Below are 15747 nucleotides of genomic sequence, written 5' to 3' on the forward strand. Positions count from 1 at the left end.
TTTTAAACAATGAAAATCTGCAATGACTGTCGCTATCTAAAGCTAGCCCTAACAGCTAACAAAGAGCAGAAAACGGGAGTGCGTTCAGAAACAAGCAAGAAAGAGCGTGGGTGAGAAGGAAATACACAGATGGATATATGAAGGAGAGAGGCACTGAGATACAAAGAGAAGGAGGGCGTCAGGTTAACCCAGCCTGCTGGGCGGGAGCTCTGCACACAGCCTTTTATTCAAGTTTATGGATGAAGCGAAGCTAAGCTAATGTCTTTGTCATGTCAAACAAAAGTAATGGATGGAGCTCACCCTCTGCTGTAGCCTTCCTCCATCAATTTCTCCACCCTTCCACCCGTTTCTGTGATCTGATCCCTACAACAGACCCTCCAGGGCTAGAAGCTCGGGCCCAGGCCTTTCTCGCTGCCTGGGAGCACCTTCCCACCATCAGAAACCCTCTCTGGTCTGTGTCACTAATGAAGTCTCTCTCAGTTGTTCTGTGGCAAGAAAGCAGATAGAACTCTGGGACGATATAAAACACGACAAAGAGAAAATAAAAGGGACCGATATCTGATCGGTGCACCCTTTCTACACCACCACCTCATCGTTGCATGTTTATGATACATTTCAGCTTTACCACAAACTGAGGTCAGCTGTTGGGAAATTATGGTGACATAATGTCCTGTCATAGACTCAGACTGAGATTAGCTAAAGAAGAAGCTCGCACTACCGTAAATTGAAAGCATAATCACTGTCAAACTGAGCTGATGTGAGACCAGTGAAATTAAATTAGACCTCAGTCTCACAGGCCTAGAGACCGGTCAGTGACCTGCTTGTAATCAGCGGTCACTAAAGACAAATGGCTGATGATTGGTCAGCATCCATTTATTTGGATCCAAAAAAAAAAAACCCAAACAGAAAAATCAAACTTGGTGTGCAAAAAAGTAAATTGTGCAAGTTCCTCCAGCACAATCAGTGCGAGTCCGAAAAATATTTTTAACAAGCAAAGTAACTGTACAGACTCTGTATGTCTGCTGTATAAAGACCTGAAGACACAACTTTTACTTTGAAGATCTTGGCATCTTCTCTGCAACTGCGAGTGAACAAAGTAATCACAACAGGATTCAGTCAGTGACAACCAGCAACCACTTTCCAACTAGTTAGGGCAAAAAATGTCTCCCTGAAGTCCCCGACTGGTCTTTAGCATCACAGATGGACGGCCTGGCTGCACTTCCTCCCACGGTACAACAATGAAGCCAAAATTTCCCATTTGTGGGAGTTGCTGTGTTGCACTTTTGCAGCCAGAGTCTGCGGGACTTGAGTGGGGACGTCACAGTCCCGCCCACACACCCGTTGGTCGTGTGACCCCAGTCCCATCTGGGTTTATGGCATGTACTGCAGGCAGACACCAGGGGGCGATAGAGACTTTTTGCAGCGCTGTTAGGCTGTCTATGTTTTCTACAGTCATTGGTGTTTAGGTTTGTTTGTCTGAGGCCTTGGGTGAACAGCTTCATTTTCTCTTTGAATAATTAGTGTCCACTGACCAAAACACGTCCAAGTGGTACACAGAGTATAAGTCAGTCTCTCTGGAGCAAACTACACAGTAGGTTTAAAATTTATTTATTTATTTATTTGTTTTAAATTGGAGTAGCACCTGTAGGGCGCGGGCTACCAAAAATGGTAGGCTAGTTAGCATGAGGTTTTTTTTCTTTATTTATTTTTTAAATATAAAACCAGCCTGAAATGGGAACTGCTAAGCTAAGCAGTTGTGCTATTCTGAACATCTTGGGGGCATTAATGGTAAAGTTCACCCCTGAGAATGATCATTTCTGGAGAAGTGGTGCAGGAAGCTTGTGGTGCCAGTTTCTTTATAGCACATCATGACGGCCAACAGTTTTCCAGCTAAAGCAGTGCCGTGAAACAGCCATCAGGGCAACAGCACAATCCACAATGTAAGCCAGTGACAAAAAAGCCAGATGAGGAAAGTGTTTGTCCGTCAGGATCTGAAAAAGTTCTCCGTCTGTGATCATTAAGTCCAGTTTTCCACTTGCGCTGCTTCTCAGCTTGGCCTCAGGGCACAACAAGTCTCCATTATGGGTCTCTATAGGGTCCAGCCAAAGATTCAGTCAAATAAAGTCGATACTGTGTGACGAGGTTGAGTAATGACAAAGGTTTCATAAAGGTGGTCAGCTGGGAACTGACAAAAATGACAATTTGAGTTTTGCAGTTTGGGAAAACATCGAAGTGCGAGTTGTAATGGTACAAGCCACACCCCTCACATCCCGATTTTTTAAACAAGTCCTTCTTTGCATATCGGGAAACAAAGCTGTTCACACAGAACGGCTGATGGATTAGTCGCACACTGTTTTCCACCTGCAGTGGCTATCTCTGCGGTTAGTTGGGAGGTGAACTGTATCTACTGATCATGGCACAGTCACCTGTTAGTAATGATTAAGTCGAGCATTGGAGGAATGTGGCCTTGTGCTGTCCTTGGGCTTACAGGGAGTTCATAAGGTGGCATAATGTGTGAGGGGCAACTGTGTGCTAACCTTTTATCAGCTTAACTCTGGAGTTAAGTTCTTATCGACTGTGAGACATATCCCTAACCGCAAAACCCACAGCAACAAAATTCAAGGCTTTTAGAGTCTTGGCAGTGGGACACAAAGAAAGGTTTGCATGTCACCATCTCATTATGGAGGACGTCTGGGGAGGTCAATCCTGGTTCTTAGTATTCAGATAGGAGTGATTTAAATAAACATTTCATTCATGTTAATCGCCAAACATGAATGATGTGGAGACGGCTGAGTAAAGAAACGTCTATTATAAGGACTGCAGTGGATCGGCCGAGTAATGGAATTACTTTAGCCCTTTTGAGACATTTGGACATTGGCTGGCTTCTGTAATCAGACACCATTCTGTCATCGGGACGTAGGTCACCTTCAATCTAAAACACTGGCAGCCGATGGCAGCTATTAGTAATCAAGGAAATATGTCAGGTAATAATGACTGAATGGACAAAGAATGGTTAGGATGTCAGAGCATGGAGCTGAAGCACTGGAAAGGATGAAAGATGCAGTGACCCAATATCAGGTGTGGGGGAAATACATAAATAATCGATACAGCATAGCGATATTTAATTATCATTTGTAGAAACAAAAAACATATACACATACCTGAAGTGAGAGAGACTTTTGCATCATCTATTTTAATGTAAAAAGTTTATTACTCAGCATAAATATGAAACATCGAAACCGAATAAATAAAAAGTATTCCAATTGGAATCCTGACCTTGACCTCAATGAAAAGCTCCAGTGTGATATGGACATGGCTGTTCCATCGAAACAGAAGATGGGGTAAGGTCTGAAACCAGGTAAAAAGTCTGAACGCGATCAGAAGACAAAGACGAAGCACGTAAAGCTTCTGAGGCCCGTTCTTGGAATCTGCAACAGGCAGGAAAGACCTCCCCTCTTCAAACACCATGATCCTCTCCTCAACATGTTCTGATGTTAGCCTAGCACAGACCACCTGACTCCTGATGAGTAAGAGCACAGGCTGCGAGATACGCAACAAAAGGCCTCATGAGAGAAACATGAGCGTGACGCTGTGTTTTCTCTACAACCTGTCCATTTAGTACCACTTTCAACTCAGTTTACCATTCAGGCCCCAGTGAAACCAGTTCAGAGGTAACTAAGCCCAACACTGGGAGGCGTATGAGCCAAATATGATTCGACAAGGCCCAGAACTCCAGGGTCAGGCCACGGCAAGGAACACGTGTCCCCGGGAGAGGAGGCCTGGTTGCTCCCTCAGCCGTCAACGTTCTCCAGTTTGTGCAACAAATCCTAATGAGGCCTCTCTCTGTGGGGGAACCGAGGTCCTGTCTGTGGGGATTTGTCTGATGAGCTACGCAACCAAGGAAAGATGTAGTGAAGAAACATCTCTCTCTTACATGCACACTCACAAAATGAAAGACTGATGAGGTGAGGTAAGAGAAATGACTTTGTGCAGGCCAAAGAATGGCAACAGATTAAGAATGGGTCCAGTAAAAGAATGAAAATACTCACAAACAACATATGTGGTTTAACGTCATCAGGAAAACACGAGATGACTCAGTACCCCCTGTAAGGTATTAATTGAATTCTATTCTCTTCATACAGCACCAAATCACAACAACAGTCGCCTCAAGGCGCTTTATATTGCAAGGTAAAGACCCAACAATCGGATGACTCTGTATAAGCAAGCGCTTAGGGACAGTGGGAAGGAAAAACTCCCTTTTAACAGGAAGAAACCTCCAGCAGAACCAGGCTCAGGGCGGGGCGGGGCCATCTGCCACGACTGGTTAGACAAGAATGTGTAACCTGCGAAAGATTTTTTGAAAGAGTTTTGATAAACTCAAATAAAAAGTGTCTGTTTAAAGTCCCAGTGAGGGATCCACCTGATTCTGATTTAGAAAGCTGGACCGGGTATCAGTGCCAACCTGCTCATTTCAGTTTGTGTTTACTGAGCATCAGTAGCACCAGACTAGCTGCTAGCTGCAAAGCTAACAGCAGAAGCTCAGAGGTTGGAATTTCTCACCTGCAGCTTTTCAAACAGCTTCTCGCTTAACTGCAAACTTAAACAAACAGGGATGACCCAGTCCAGCTTTTTCCATTTCTGATCCAATACAGTGTCTGTAGGTATCGGGCAGTGCGGATCTCACACCAGTTTCAGATTAATTATCCCTGACTGTGGGGAAGTGACTGGGAATCATTCCTTCATGTGTAAAGACACAATAACTGTTGGTATTTATTAGTGATACGATACATTAAACAGGCCCAGGATAAACAAAGAGAAAAAATAAATGCTGCTTTTATTTGCACTGGTCTTGTTTTGCTTCCAAGTAAGGGGCTGCAGTAGCTTCTTTCTTCCTCCTCTCACAGCCTGAAATACATGTTTATCGTGGTCCTCCTGACATTTAACACCTTGTTAAGGAGATGGACAGTAAAGTCGTTGTTGAATGCACTTTGTTCCACTTTATTTCATATTCATGAGGTTTTGGTAAAACCTGACTTTGCCTTATAAATAAAAGAATGATTCCCGGTGTGCGTTCCTAATTCTGGGAACACTGGCCTTGTATCAGAAAATAAAATGCCAACCTGGCCTTTCTGGTTCAAATCATCACATTTTTACAATATTTTGTGTTTGAGGGGTTTTTTTAATGCATCTGTCCCAAATTACAGCTGCTGATTCATAACGATGATGAGCAATGTTCTTTCTAATGTTTCATGTGTCTGAGCGAACACACAAACTCCCTGAGCGTCCCTTGGACCACTGTGAGCAACATCAGACGTGTGCACTGTGGTCACGCCAGCATTGAATCCATCCAAGTTACATGTTTATTAAAATAATCAAATCACAGCATTTATGTTAGACGACTTTTAATTAACTGATTTAGCCCACTTACAATGAAAATCAAACAAAATCTTGTCCATGACCTGTAGCATGTTAACACTATTGGAAGGAAAAATAACTTCAACTCCAATTTTGAAAACACAACTTCATTTTTTTTATAAAGCTCTGACTGTATTCTGAGTCTGAGTCTGTGATCTGGGAGAGAGTCTGTAACTCTGTCTGCAAAATACAGCATATAATGACCAATGCTGGGCAGTTAATTATATAGTTACTTCTTCAAAAAAGTAACTATATAATTAAAATAAAGTAACGAGTTTTTCAAACAACAAAGTTTTTTGCAGCTGTTTACCTAAAAATGCAGCCACGGTGTTTTTTAAATAAACATTTCAAACTATTTACAGAACAATCAGCTGTTCTGCATCAAATCTGATGCCACACAGATTATTTGTGTCACTCCAAAAATAATTTCTGTCCACTATGAGATGAAGGAGAACAACAGCCTGATACCTGCAGGCCTGACAGCAGCAGATGTGTCACTGCTGTAACACCTGTAACACTCAGCAGGCGCCTCATTGTTCTGACTACACTACACACTAACTACACACTAACTACACACTAACTACACAATATTTGTGCTAAACGTAGAAAATCTCTCACACCTCAAAACACGCCATCACTCCTAAAACTTCCCCCTCCCTAAACAACTAAATGCCATGTTGCCTTTATCATTTTTTGATTGGTCCACATGGTACATTTTTCCACCAATAGGAAAGGCTGGGGGGGGTTTGGTGTTGTTTTTGCTCACAGGCGGAGAGTGCTTTTCTTATAAAACGCCGTTTTTACCGTTTCTTCCCGCAATAAATATAAACAACAACAGTATTCAGGAAGAAAACCAAACATTGCAGATATTTTTATCATAACTCTGGTTTTACGTGGCCGATCAACACAATTTACAAACTGGTATAAAGTCCACACTTTGTCCGTCAGTTGTTCCGTCTGTCCTGCTCACATCTCCAATGGTTGTGCACGTTGTCATTAACGTGGCTTCACTCCACATCAGCCGCTTTGCTCGCTAAAACACCGGTGTCGGCACATAAGGACGCTGTCATAGCCTGTCAACGACATTGATTAGCTGCATATATACGAATGTGAATCGCATATTGGCTGGACTGTGGGATAAGGTGGCATCGTTCTAATCCCACACAATCCCAGCAGCCAGTCACTCACTGACTAACACTGCAAAACAGAATTGTTAAAGTTTTAATTTTAATTTCAATTCAGGTTAGATTTTTTTTGTGCACAAAGCAGATTTTCTGTGCGCAGAGACGTGCCAGCAGTGCGCAATTGCGCACGCGCGCAGCTTAGAGGGAACATTGATGATAAGACTCAGGCTTTTATCTACAGGGTGGGCCATTTATATGGATACACCGTAATAAAATGGGAATGGTTGTAGGGGTGGGCGATATAAAGAATATACGATAGAAGCGATATAAATTTGGCCAACGATAGAGATTTTGACTATACTGCTCTATCGCGATAGCGCATGTTAGTGATGGGCAGATGAAGCCTCATGAAGCACTGAAGCTTTTCATCCAATTGGTTCACCCCAACGCGAAGCTTCTTGAAGCTTCATTTGCTCTAGCAGGACACCTACTGGACGTAAAAATATTAGTTGGCATGAATTTGAAGAGTGTGGCATTTTGCACACAGCCTGTAAATGTCAACAACAAAAGGAGTGTGTAAAACATCTATATTGTAGTGATGGCAGTATACTGTGTATAGTTATGCTGGCAGTATGGAAAATGATTATTTGCGGCAAAGTTCGAACCGCTTCCTGAACCAGTCACGTGGTACAGCCAGGCAGCGAGGCTTCGGACATCATCATTTTCAGCTCCTCCCATAAATGAAGCAAGCCTCGATACGCGCTTCGCGGAAACGCCCTCTCCATTACTCGACACACGCTTCGAAGCCTCGATACAGAACGTCACATCACTAGCGCATGTTGATGATGTCATCAAGCTGCGCCTGTTTTGGTCGAAAGCATCGCAGCGGCTAAAACCATTATCATCTGCAAAATATGCCGACAGTCATAGCAAAGAGATGAAGCACTGTTGAAATATGGGGAAAGCCAAAAACTGCGCTTCCTCCACTTCCCTAACAATGTTGAATTAATGTTGTAACTTAATGTTGAATTCTCTGGCAGCTGCTCTGTTCCCATGTTGTTGCAGTATATTAATGACTAACCTCGTATTGTGGATGAATAATCTCAGTTGTTCTCCTGACTGAGGTTTGGCCCGTGTACAGCATCCTGCTATGCGATTGCATTTGTCCCTGACCACCAGAATCCCTCACGTTAACTTTTATCAAGTGGAAAAAAAAGTTGACGTTCATCCTCCAGCTTCACTGTGCTAATGTTATGCTAACATAGCTGTGTTGCTAGCAATCACGTAGCACATCATTATATACCAGGTAGTCCAACTTCAGTAACCCTGCAAACGCCACTGCTGTTTAGTTTTCTGTCTTTATTTATGTCGGAAGTGACAGCAGAGCTGTACGTTTGAATTAGTTTCAGAAATCTCTCAGTCAGAACATGCTATATCATGTTTAGGTGGAAACTAGCGAGCTAACTTCTTGCTAACTTCTAACTCTGTTAAATTTAATAACTTCTGTTTTCATGGATGCCTGGATGTTAAACTTAATTGTTACACAAGATAAAGCAGCAACGCTGATTATTTAATTAAAGATTAAAGAATTTAGACCGTTTTTAACTCTCAGTGTTCGTTTGACTTTGGGACCTGATGTGGACGGAGTTTTGGACCCAGATTACTCCGCGAAGCTCCTCCCTACGGCAGCCGTAATGCTCTGACCATCCATCAAACAGTACGGCTTACAAAGCTGTACTAAAACATTTTTAACAGATTTCTGCCCAAATTGGTTCGAGGTCAGTAAGCACGACCAGAATTCATACATAAGGCCCACTCTCGATTTTTGAGAATATTAAAGGATTTTAAGTGTGGAAAATATGTTATACAGAAGAAAAGAATATATCGTGATATATATCGTTACCGCACATGCTTCAAATTATATCGCGATATGAATTTTAGGCCATATCGCCCAGCCCTAAATGGTTGGTGACATTAAAGTCCTGTTTGTGGCACATTAGTAATATGTGAGGGGGCAAACTCCTCAAGATGGGCGGTGACCATGGTGGCCATTTAGAAGTCGGCCATCTTGGATACAACTTTTGTTTTTCAATAGGAAGAGGGCCATGTGACACATCAAACTTATTGGTAATGTCACAAGAACAACAATGGTGTGCTTGGTTTCAACGTAACTTTATCCTTGTTGAGATGCTGCAGCAGCTGGAGTTTGTAAGGGTGCCATTTGTGAGTAGCTAATATCCGCCGAAGGGATGTTGAACTAATGCCACTCTCCAGTGACATGCGGCGAGTGCTACGCTGTGGGCTCTTGCTGAATGAAGCTAGGACAGCCACTGATGTTTCTTCATTAGTGACAGTTTTCTTGCGTCCACATTTTGGCAAATCCAACACTGAACCAGTTTCACCAAACTTAGCAAGCAGTTTGCTAACTGTAGCATGGGAGATGGGTGGTCTCGTAGGGTGTCTTGCATTGAAATCTGCTGCAATGACCCGGTTACTGCGTTCACCAGATATCAACACAATTTCGCTCCTCACATGTTAACCTCTTCGACATGTCAATGGCTGTGAACAAAGAGAAACTTGTAAATAACTCGTGACAGAATAAATTTACGTTGAAACCAAGCACACCATTGTTTTTCTTGTGACATTACCAATAAGTTTGATGTGTCACATGGCCCTCTTCCTATTGAAAAACAAAAGTTGTATCCAAGATGGCCGAATTCTAAATGGCCACCATGGTCACCGCCCATCTGGAGGAGTTTGCCCCCTCACATATACTAATGTGCCACAAACAGGACTTTAATATCACCAACCATTCCCATGTTATTACGGGTTATCCATATAAATGGCCGACCTTGCATAATGAGACACTCAGATTTCAACGTGCAAAAACAAAAAAGTTCTAAACTGGATAAAACTTAAAAAAAAAACAAAAAAAAAACAACACTAAAACATCTTAAAAATATTTGACATAAAAGCTAAAATTATGACAACAATCTCTGGACCATGTCAGAGAACCTCTCTGAGTTATCACCACTTGAAAACACTAGAATTTTGTTCTATGTGGATGAGTGAATACTAATGTTTCTGTTTTTGCACTACACTTTTTGTGAGCACAAATTTCATGTTACAAAGAATCCAACATGCTTTATTTCACAGGATTGTTAAATATAAGTACACAACATTGAGAAATGACCACAAGCTGTCTTTTGAAAAAAAAAATTTCTTTTATTAATGTGTGCTCAAATATGGGGCTTTTTTTCCTCTATATTTTAACTGGCCAATTATCAGACATTTTTAATGCATCTGTCCCAAATCCCAGATCCTAATCCATGATGATAGTAAGAACGGCCAGTGAGAACCTCAGGCTTTTATCTTTAATGGGCTTTGAGCTAGTCATGTTCAAACATGGCCTCAGATTTCACCAGTTTAAACGTGATATACATCTTGGAAGAGAACTCTCTCTTCTCTGCCAGCTAACTGCTTAAAACGACATGACGAAGAGCTGAAAGAGCTCAGGGAAAAGTGACCCATTTTCAAGAAGATACTTTTGTTCTTGAACAAATGTTGTAATCTTTTCTCTGTATGTAATATTGTAGGGTCTACCTTACCTTATTGTGATTTGGCGCTGTATAAATAAAACTTTATTGAATTATTTAGAGGTACTTGCCCATGTGAGCCCATGTGACTATGGAGTAGTGCTACAATATACTGTACAAATGTCCATGTGGGGTTGATATTCCTGAAAACTCAACACAGACCTTACTGACGAATGTGAGCAGGATGGAAAAGGCTGATGCTCAAAGACATTCCCATGTGATCTGTGTATGGGGAGGGGGCTCACTCCACGTGAACCACATGACTTCATCCGTCTTGTCGGTGCCCCTTCCTGTTTGTAGCAAACCTCAGTTTAAAGAGAAGAAGACAGACTGCCGTCCACTGCAGTGATGCACTCTGTCCACTGCAGTCAGACTTTTTTTCCTGCACTTAAACGGGTCAAATAAAGTAGTGGCGCAAATGTGCAGCACCTGTTCCTGTCGCCATCCGTCAGTATGTCAAATATAAAAACAGTGACAGCTGTGCTGCTGGCAGTGATACGGCGATGCTCTGGGCTGATGCACAAGACTGAGACAAGACTCTTTTCTCTTTTTGAAGAGCGCTTCTTTCCACACAGGGCTTTCTCCAGGTCAAATAGCTTAAAGCTGAGTGCAGTGGCCAGAGCCTGTAATATTTCACATATGCTTTTCGAGGCGCACTAGGCGCTATCGATCGCTTTAATCTAAAGCCCGGGAACGAGAAAGAAAAGGGACCATCAGGCAGCCTGCTTTCAATTACGAGCTCCATAAAGACACGCAGACAGGAGCTGATGTGATGGATGGTGGGAGAGGCAGTGATAGCATCTGCTGAGGCGCGAGTAACCCTAACAGGAAAAAGAAAACTTTCATTCACTGCTGCTAAATGAATATTAACTAACTTCTAAAAGTGGGCTGTCATTCACTCAAGCATTAAAATACACGTTATCAAATGAGCAGAAACAACAGGAAACTGCGCAGACTTTAACCTTAACTTCATGTGGACCAATAGAATTACAAAGGCCCGTTCTGAGGCAGGAAAAACGGCGCTATGTTACAGCTGTAGCAATGTGCCATCTTATCCAGCCCAGCCAACCAGAGAGGGGGAAGAAATAGACCTACACCAATCCTTCTGGATTTCCACTTTTTTATGATGTGCAAATTAAAATATCCCGTACAAGTAGATTCCAACCCTAACCCGAGTCATTCATGTCCTGAGGAGATGAAAGCGGATGGTTAGGCAGCTGCAGCCTGCACGCTGAATTACTGAATAACAAAGAATGCGTGAGCGAGCATGGAGGAAGCGGGCAGATCATTGCAGCAGCAGCCATCAGACGGGTGCTGTTTAAACAAAAAGTCATTTATCCAGACAGTACAAGACAAAACAAAATCACCCGATCAGACGCCACACAGACGTTTTCCTACAGCACTCTCCATCTTCTGCGTCTCAAGACAAACGACACAAGGTGACGAACCCTTTGAAAACACGGACGTCGCAACAGCTTTCATCATTCACTGCTTTTGGCATCTCCATTAAAAGCTCGGGCACGTCCGTCCTCGGTTTAACCAGAGGACAGAATTTAAACAGAACAGATGCAGTCTGTTTAAATTTCATGCCGACATCTCATGTCTTGTGAAATCCAATTTTACTGCAGCAGACATTATAAGATCGATGTAAACGATAAATCGTTTGCAGGTTTCAGATTTCGTAAAATTGTGTTGACATAAAAATTCAAAGGTAATAAAGTATTACAGCGTGTCAGCATTAGCGTGTACGAAGGTGACTTTAGTGTTTAACCTAAGAAGAATTTGTAGCTGAACCTTTACAGCACTATAATGTGTGCATCGTACACACTCACAGGCCATTTTGTTAGGTACACCTGTTCACATGCAAGATGTGGCTGCTTAGCACCAAGCAGACCAAACCAACCTCCTGAACACAGTTTAGATATTTCACTGTTGTTAGAGACCAAAACAGCGTGAATATTGGACCAACGATGTAATGCCTACTAACATGACACAGAATCAAGGGTGTCAAACATAAGGCCCAGGGACCAAAGACAATGCCGCCCACTGGATGGCTTTGGGAAACGTGAAAGCGTGCATCAGAGGTTAAACAATTAAATGACAGAAACGTTCCCGTTTCCAGTAATGCAGAACTTTGCAGTGGGGGGTGTTGGAGGTTATTTTTTGGGTGGGTGGGGTTTAGAATGGGTCCACAGTTTAAGTATTTAAGGCTTTGTTGCTGGTTTTCCAGGAACGTCCTCAAATATAGTTCATGCTGCCCCTGTGTAGCCAAAACAAAGCCCACTAGTGAATCGTGCAGAACCGTCCGTCTGATCTTTGGCTTGGATTTCATCCTCAGTGAAAGCAAAATACTGATCTGAGATAAATCCAGATCCATGTCTTTGACAGCCAAGATAGCAGAAGGCTTTTCCTCCTGAGAAACAGAACAACCACTCTGTCTGTTGGACATCTTCAGTGGATCAAACCAGCCTGCCTGTCAGCACCAGGACACACAAATCCACACTGTGCAGTAATCTGAAGTCTCTACAAGGCCAGATGAGAGATCAGGCGCGCTGGTGCCACATGGTTCCTTGAGATCCACTAGCGTCTCCATCATTCAGCTCAACATCAAAGAAGCCAGCGCCTTGCTTTTGAATTATTGGCAGCAAGTGTGCAGTCATGCCTTCGGTGGCATCCGGCTCCCAGCCCGATTAACCCCTGTGCCACGCCAAGGAGGAAAAGCAGAGGATACGGCCCACAGCAAGGCAAGATAAATTACAGTGCCAACAACTGCACATCAGCAACGACGCTAAAGGTCACGCGTTTGTCATCAGCACATTTGACGGCTCAATCAGCTGCAGCTTCAGTCCAAGGCAAGTAAAAGGCAAGGCCGAGCAGGTTTAACCTCGGCCACATTATCTGTATAATGTCATGATACAGAGATGAACCCACCTCCAACCACCTGTCTTCCCTTATCCATCTCGTATCCATGTTTCCCTCTACACAGACATGCACAGGGTTAGCTATAGCGGTGGCCGTCCGTGCACGCCGTCCTTTTTCTGCTTATAACATTCGGGGGTCGTGTTGTGCTGAAGCCTGTTCCTGCTGCCACAGGCTGACAGGACAGCCAGTTTACACAAATGTAATTTAGCAGCTGATTAAAATGCGTCTCATTTCAGGGGTTTTTGTCCAAGATCAGTTTATCGGAGCGTCCCTCTACATCAGTCCTAGTTTCTCGTGCGGCCCTTGGGGAAATGAATTGCCCACGCCTGCTCTAAAGGAAATAAAGCAGTTTACAAGGAACACAAAGGCTTCAGTGCTCTTTGTAAAGACAGTCTTCTTACTTGGGATTACATTTTTCCCCCCCATCTATGGATTAATGCAGCTCTACCATTTATTCTTTCGCCTGTTTGTGCATTACCTCTCTTTCCCATTTCTCCCCTTAACTAAATGCCTGGAAAAATTCCAGCACATCATCAGCAGACGGACAAAAGATAATTCAGTCCAGCCTGTGAGATGACACATGGGATTCATTCTGAGGCAATGAAGATGAACGCCGGCGTTGTGTGCAGAAGGTAAGGGCAGTGAACAGAGAAAAGGAAAACAAAGGAACACTGATAACATTACATATGCTGACGCAGAACACGGCTATTCTGTTAACTGATACTGGCAAAAGACAAAAGAGGAAGTAGTCTATTGATTGCCACATAAAGATCAAGACCACACGAGACAACAGAGGCAAATGTTTCCAACATGGACAAAAAATAATATGCTGATACGGTGACACAAAGATAGCACAAAGACATAAAGGTTGGCACAGAAAAGCTACGGGGAAAAAGTGAGATAGCGAGCAGCTGTTACAGCCAGCTGTCCTGACCAGTTGCTCTTAAGGGTGGGAGGCCAGGATGGAGGGATTCAGAGACATTAAGGAAAGACGGGGGGATATAAGAAGCAGACGGAGATGCTGATGGCTGACAGGGAAGGAGGAAAGTGGAAAACGCTCAGAAAGAAAGGATAAGAGTGTTCACCTAGAAGCAAGATTTTGGAGCAGGAAAAACTTGGAAAACTCTTCTGTGACTTTTTAAATGGCAAAAAGAAGAGAAAGCTGTAAAATCCAACAGAACTGATCCATAAGCTCCGCCCACTTCAAATCCAGATATCTTCTGTAAGCGTCACAGAAACACAACAAACACAAAACCAAAGAAAGTGTTGTTTACAGCCTTCAATCTCAGCAGGACATCACACACAAACCTTACAGAGGAATAACAAGCTGAAGAGTGACCCCTAGTGGCATTTTCTCCACCGTGCAAGACGACAATTCAAATACAGGCAAGTTAGTCACGTGATGTGTGAATCCTTAAAATTAGAGCCCGTGTGTGTGTTCTTTGAATATTAGACTGTTCAGTGGTATGTGTAGGTACTTACTGTAACCTCTCAGGATGAGCACTCTGTGTGTTTCCTTTGCTTTCCTGATCACAAAGAGACGAGCTCACCTAACGGAGAGAAACAATGACAACCTGATTAAAAGAAGAGTACAGAGCATCCACAACTCTTTACTTCAAAGAAACCACATTCCCGTAGAGTAACTTTGCACGACTCACAGTTCAAATAAGTTATTGTAGATTAATAATAATCTACAAGCTGGGCCTCGGTAATAGCCAATTAGTTCATCCACTGTCTGCAAAAATGCTGCAAAACTGACTGAACAGGGCTGTAAAGAGCAAATGGGCCAAAGCATCCTGCAAAGGCAAGCCAAGCGTTTCTCAAGGCAAACATGCATTATACAAGGCTGCAACTGCTAAACTCTTAATGCATTACTTAAACCCACTGAATCACATATGACTGCTGTGTTGGTGCACAAACATCACAAAATAAATGAAATATTCCACTTGTCTGATCTGAGATAACAAGAGTCCACATCACTAGTGTCCATTTTCAAAGACAGCTCTCATAACCTTCATACTAGCTGTGCACATGACTGCCAATCCAATTATCCACCAGCGAGGACATTTGTCATAATGTTGGCTGACATGAGCTCTTTCAGTGGGTGGAACAGTGGTTAACACGGCTGCCTCACAGCAAGAAGGTCCTGGAGATCTGGCTTCCTGCCACAGTCCAAAGATTCATCCTCAGCCTATGACAGCTGGGATATCATCCAGACCCCGGCCACCCTGAATCGGATAAGAGGATGGATGAACTCTTTTACTTTCTGTGCCCTCGTCAGACAATCCGTGCAGACGTCGGCATACCTGCTGATTTTTCCTTCGATTGTTCCTGTCTGTGGATGTGGACTGTGCCACGGGCAATGGAATTCAAGCAGACTTCACAGGAGTTTAACAGGAGTGACTATTCAGCCATTGTTCCTGTGTAACCAGGGCTTTGAGCTTCTCTCTGACCCGTCTACCCCCATGTTACACTGTCAGCTGCTGTCTCTGTACGCCTATTTAGATCGAGCAATGGTTCCTAACCGAACACAAAAGATCTTTGACTCACTTCCCTCTTGTGTTTGTAAAAAGTATTTGGCTCAAGAGCTCTTGGTCACGTTCATATGACGTTGAGAAGCTATAAAACAAGGATTAGCTCACTAATGCTCGTACGAAAAACACTTTCACTGCAAACTGTTGATAGAGAGC

General features: G+C 43.1%; 1 protein-coding gene across 3 annotated transcripts in view; it reads right to left on the bottom strand.

Annotated features, from left to right (window-relative positions):
• disp1 (dispatched homolog 1 (Drosophila)) overlaps positions 1-15747 on the bottom strand; it is a 124512-nt gene that overhangs the window by 103256 nt on the left and 5509 nt on the right. For all 3 annotated transcript variants that reach the window (XM_085381824.1, XM_085381822.1, XM_085381828.1), the window contains exon 2: positions 14540-14607. The gene's annotated coding sequence lies outside the window, so the exon portion shown is untranslated. The remainder of the gene's footprint in view (positions 1-14539; positions 14608-15747) is intronic.

The sequence above is a fragment of the Rhamphochromis longiceps genome, linkage group LG15 (assembly GCF_057381845.1).
Source record: "Rhamphochromis longiceps isolate RC_006_pf linkage group LG15, R_longiceps_female_GT1.1, whole genome shotgun sequence".
Lineage (NCBI taxonomy): Eukaryota > Metazoa > Chordata > Actinopteri > Cichliformes > Cichlidae > Rhamphochromis > Rhamphochromis longiceps.